This window comes from Talpa occidentalis, unplaced genomic scaffold (genome assembly GCF_014898055.3).
Source record: "Talpa occidentalis isolate TD23 unplaced genomic scaffold, MPIMG_talOcc4v2.1 talOcc4.4, whole genome shotgun sequence".
In the NCBI taxonomy this organism is placed as follows: domain Eukaryota; kingdom Metazoa; phylum Chordata; class Mammalia; order Eulipotyphla; family Talpidae; genus Talpa; species Talpa occidentalis.
Genome location: NW_023604295.1, coordinates 94,829,455 through 94,835,454, shown reverse-complemented (window position 1 = coordinate 94,835,454; position 6,000 = coordinate 94,829,455).

Below are 6,000 nucleotides of genomic sequence, written 5' to 3'. Positions count from 1 at the left end.
CTCTTTAATGGTAATATTTGGAGTCTCCCTTCCTTCCCCAACCTCTCATCATCCTGGAAACTTTGCTCTGGAATTTCTTTGGTACTGTTGTAGAGCAACCCCGATACAAAACGGGGTGCCTGACTGTGGGTCCTCACCCGCGCGCTTAAAAGGACTTATCAATGCTCTACTGCAGGTGTAACAGGGTGGTCCCCAGGAAAGGGGGAGGTTCCCTGCCCCACCCAAGGGAGGGTGGAGCTGAGCAGGAAGAGGAGAAGCTGCAGAAGAGACTGAGGAAGGAAGGAAGCAGGATGGAGCCAGAAGGAGACCTGGAGGAGGCGCATGGAGCCTAGAGACATGTGAAGAAACTGCGCTTGTCTTTTGGTCGTGGACTGGGTGACACAGATGTGGGTGAGACCCATGGGGAGGTGACAATGGCAGCTTTTATCTTGATGTTGATTTTGCTCTTTTCCTTCCGGGCTTGTCTGGTTGTTTCTGACCCTTTTCTGTGGGTCCCCACAGGAAGATGCTTTAGACTTGTGGCAGGCTTTGGGGCCTTGTTCTGGGCCAATCCCATATGGATGGACTTTTACCCACGAGGGGACGGGTAACTTTGGGTGCTTCATTTAGAAACTAGACTCTTTGCCTTACCTGTATTGTTTCCTAGTTTTATTAAAGTTCCTTCCCATTAAAATCTCATATGTTTTGTGTTGATGCGGCGGATGGCAGAACCCATTTAGAATAGGCAGGTTTGCGGGGCTTGGGCTACTCCTCTCCCTGTCCTATAACAGATTTGGCGCGGGGTTTGGGCTGCCCCTCTCCCTGTCCTATAACACAGGCACACGTGAAAGGTTAATAAAAGGTTTATTTACAAGGGAAGGGGAAATGAGGAAATGTACAGCTCAGGGAGAAAAGTGGGAGACAAAGTTTTAAATGAGTCCTACCCGATCCGCCGATCAGGAATCCCAAAATGGCGCTCTCAGAGTTGGCCGCCAGCCAGGAGCCGTGAAGCCAGGAGGCGAGCGATCGCGAGCCAGAGAGAGCCCAAGGCCCACGTGTTTGGTTTTTTATATCCAACCTGGCTGCCCAACTCCACCCTCAGGTCCCAGCCACTCTCCCTTGGTGGTGATGGGATTTGTCTTTCCCAATGTCTTGATGGCTTTAGTCTGGAGTGGGGGTGGAGTCCACAAAGCCTGTATGGGATTAACTCAGGACATCATTTCCCCCTAACAGTACCACCTATTCTATCTTTCTTAGTGTCCCATGGTATAGTGCCAGGAAGGGCACAGAGCAGGATTTTTATATTTGGAGCAGACGAGTAGAGGAGAGGCCTGGAGTCCTCCGTGGCTTTCTTAGACTTTTATTGAGCTTTTACATGTAGTGCAACCAGGTACACAGCAGGGGGGTGGGGAGGGGCGGAGCAGGAGGCTGGATGGCCTTCAAGCCGTGGTCCAGTCTTTGGTCTGGTCTTCTCTGGCATGCTTTCTCCCCTCTCTCTCTCCTGCCTCTGCTTCTCTTGGCACTGCACCCATGGCTCCCAGAAGTAAACAACACAACTACAACAATGTAAAAAAATGCAGGTGCCCCATCATGCAGGGCAATCCTAATGGCCTAGGGCAGAAAAGCCTGAAAATCACTTACCCTGCATATGGTATATCCATACCATAGAATACTATCTCACAATTAAAAATAAAGCAACACAACAAACTACCCAGCCACCTAGCTACATGAATGAATTTGTAAACCATTATGCTGAGTAAAAACCTTACAGACAACATTCTTATGGTATAATTGTATCTATGAAATTCTAAAATAGCCAAAACTTATCTGTGGTGAAATAAAGACATCAGAACAATGCTTGTCTATGGAAGGATGGGAAGGGATAGGCTAGGCTGGGCATAAGGGAACTCTTTGGGATGATGACAATATTCCAGATATTGAAAGTCATTTGAGTTACAGAGTTGTATACATTTGCCAATATACATCTAAAGATATATTTACAATTTATACTTGACATTGTGTCTGTCTCAAAAAAAACCAACTGTAAACAAATATTGAATTCTGGTTCAATGATGTGCATACTGAAATGTTCAGGGGTGAAGTCATCAATACTTGCAACTTATTTTTTTTTTTTGCTGTGTTGTTACATTTTGTTTTTATTCAGCCTTAGGAGAAATATTGAGTGCATTAATCCTCCAAATCATAGATGCCTGTTTTCATCAGTATGTATGAGACATTTATTTTTCTTTTTAAAAAATATTGTTGAAGCACTGTTATTTTACATCCTTGCTAATGTTTTGACTGTATAGAATTTCCCCCCATAGGTGTGGTCACCTTAGCACTCCCATCACCAAAGCACCTATTTTCACCATAGTCCACTGTGTTCTCTCCCCACCCTTCTCTGGTCGTACAAAGAAAAAAAGTCTACTTGCTTATACCAAACAAAACTGTCCTTGGACTGTAACTGGCACTACTTTGTAATCTCTTTTGTATTTATTATAGCTGTGGGGAAAACCCTAAAAACAGCTGACAGGTGTGAGGACTAGAGACCCAACATATTCAGAAGAGAGATGGCATGATTTTAGTATAATTGTAAAAAATACTAATGCACTAATTGTATTTTTAATATTTATGTGTAGTCTTTTGACAATATAATGAAAAATTTTAGATCTATACAATACTTGGATTATACTCATGCTATCTCACCCTCCTAATATGTAGTTTGAGTAACTAGGCCAAGTGTAGGGTAAAGTAAAAAGTATCAGGCTTTTCTGCCTTCCCGCCATTAGGATAGATGACTGAACACCGCGGTCCTGAATTCATGCCTGATAGTGGGCACCTTGAACAGGGTGTGGGCATAGGTAGATGGGATTCACCTGGGCTAAGACTGAGCTTTTAAGGGCGGCATCCCGGGGATGCCAGCAGAAGAGAAACAGAATGAAAGAAGAACCACTGAGTAGAAGCAGAGAGCAGAGCAGCAGAGACCACCAGAGAACACCGGAGAGCCCAGAAAGAGTGAAGACTTGCTGGGAGCTGGGAGGCCTGCCAGCTTGCCAGCCCCCCAGCACCCCTGCCTGCTGTGTACCTGGTAAATCCCAATAAAAGCCTGAAAAGACACCGAGGGCTCCAGGACTCTCTCCTCCTTTACCTGGTCTGCTGGATCAGAAAACCTGCTAAGTGCCCCTTCCTGTCCACTACACCAAGATTTTATAATTCATATGTGTTAAAAAAAAAACAAAAAAAACTTGGCTTATACCTGTGTGTAGTGGCAGGAATGGACACGGTGCAGGTTTTCTGATCCAGCAGACCAGGTAAAGGAGGAGTCAGAGTCCTCAGTGGCTTTTTGCAGGTCTTTTATTGGGATATGCCCTGTACACAGCAGGCAGGGATGCTGGGGGGCCGGGAGGCTGACAGGCCTCCCAGCCCCCAGCAGGTCTTCACTCTACTGGGCTCTTCGGCCTTCTCTCTGCTCTTCTCATAGCTCGGCTTCTCTTCGGCTTCTGCTGGCGTCCCCATGATGCCACCCTTAAAAGCCCAGTCTCAGCCCAGGTGAATCCCATCTACTTATGCCCACACCCTATTCCAGGTGTCTGCCATCAAGCATGCATTCAGGACCGCAATGATCCATCATCTATCCTGATGGCGGGAGGGCAGAAAAGCCTGACATTTTTCCTTACCCTACACTGTGATTAATACGTTTTAAAATTGTACTTAATTACCCTTTAATAAAGACCTAGGTATTACTTCAGCTCACATTTGTCTGACTTCCTTTGGGGCATTACTGTATTTAAAAGAAAGAAGTCTGTGTTCCTTTCTTTTTACCTGGTTAGGGATAAACATTTACTGAAAACTCTATTTTTTTTTTAAAGCTTTTTTTTATTAAGGCATGTTTTATTTATTTATTTGTTTTTTTATACATGCACTGGGTACAGTCAGAAGCGCGGGAGGGTGAGAGAATTCACCAGAGCCAGAGCGAGGAGCAGAGCGGGCAGGGGGACAGAGGTACACTGCTGAGGGCAGCAGGGCAGCAGGGCAGGTCTGCAAGCCATGTGGGACACTCCTCCGGTGGCCGGGGAGCAGCCGGGGATCGAACCGGCGCCGCAGAGGCCACGGGCAGCTTCGCAAGCTCGCGCTCAACCGCTGCGCCACCGGGGAGGCCCTTGCTGAAAACTCTTTATGAGATGCAAGACTTCAGGGAGTTGGAGGAAAAGCATGCATACAATTACTTTATAGGAACAAAGTTAGCCTGCAGCAGGGCCAGAACTTAATTAGCACAGCTGATTCCACTTCTCTCTTCTCAGCCATTTCACCTTGGAACCTAAATTGTAAACAATTAAGAGCTAGTGTGATGAGCTCCTTGGGTGGGAAAATATAGATTCCAATGGAAACAGAGGAAGAATTTTAAACTTGGGTTTGGTGGAGGGAGGATGTAAGGCTTCCTGGAGGAAGTGGAATCTTCAATAAGAGTAAACTCTCAGGCCAAAGCGGGTAAGAAGTCCAAAATTGAAAAGGTGTGACAAGATCTGAGATTGGAAATAAATTCAATTGGATTAAGAGGCTGCAAAGCACCATTACATTTTTATTTTTATGTATAGCACTGATTTGTTTATTTGTTTGTTGTTCTATACTAATCCCAATCCACACAGGAGTGTTAACCTGATTCCTCCTCAGTGCCTGGCATATATGACCATTTTCCTTTCCTAGACCAGGCCATGTGTCAGACCTGATCTTGTTCTAAGTGCTTCCCTTACCAGCACAGGGACCTTCCCTCCCTCTCTGCCTATACCACCCAACAGACAAAATTCTACTTCTAATCTGGGTCATATGGTTCCTACCTTCTACCCGACTCCCTACCTTCAGAATTTATTCTTTTGTTACAGGGCACACAATTCCCACAGCTATTGAGCCTTCTCTATTGCATTAGTTTGATTCTGCATAGCATTAGCTTGTGGTAAGGGCAGGTCAGGACATGGAGCAGGTTTTCTAATCCAGCAGATTGGGTAAAGGAGGAGTCAGAGTCCTAGAGCCCTCAGCTGGTTTTCAGGCTTTTATTGGGGTTTACTGGGTACACAGCAGGCAGGGATGCTGGGGGGGGGGGGAGCGGGAGGCTGGCAGGCCTCCCAGCCCCTAGCAAGTCTTCACTCTGTCTGGGCTCTCTGCGGCTCTGCTGTCTTGTGGTTCTGCTTCTGAGCTTCTCTCTAGGCTTCTGCTGGCTTCCCTGTGACGCTGCCCTTAAAAGCACTCTTAGCCCAGGTGAATCCCATCTACCTATGCCCACACCCTATTCCAGGTGTCTGCCATCAAGCATGCATTCAGGACCGCAAGGATCCATCATCTATCCTGATGGCAGGAGGGCAGAAAAGCCTGACATTTTTTCTTACTCTACACTTGCTATTCTCTGGTCCCCTCCAATCCTCATTAAGTTTTATTTTTTTATTTTTTTTTTTTAAAGATTTATTTATTTATTTGTTTGTTTATTTATTTATACAAGCACTGGGTACAGTCAGAAGCGCGGGAGGGTGAGAGAATTCACCAGAGCCAGAGCGGGGAGCAGAGCAGGCAGAAGGACCGAAGTACACTGCTGAGGGGAGCAGCGGGCGGCAGGAGAGGTCTGTGCGCCATGTGGGACCCTCCTCTGGTAGCCGGGGAGCAGCCGGGGATTGAACTGGTGCTGCAGAGGCTGGGGCAGCTTCGCAGCCCAGCGCTCAACTGCTGCGCCACCGGGGAGGCCCCTCATTAAGTTTTAAATGAAGACAATGCATTTTCATTTGTTTTTGGAAACCTCTTAACACTTTGGGCAGGCTTTTATACAAGAAAATGGGCTTAAAAATATTTGGAATAAACTAGAAAGAGATCATGATTTTTTTTCCTTCTGCCTCTTTTCTCCCAGTCCTCACAGCAACATCTAAAAAATCTGACACATCGTAGCTCTATTTAACATTGTTGAAGGCGTGCTTTATCCTCAGAATAGAAATAATTCTTACCCCTGAGAACATTTGTTGTGCAAAATTGCTTCCATTC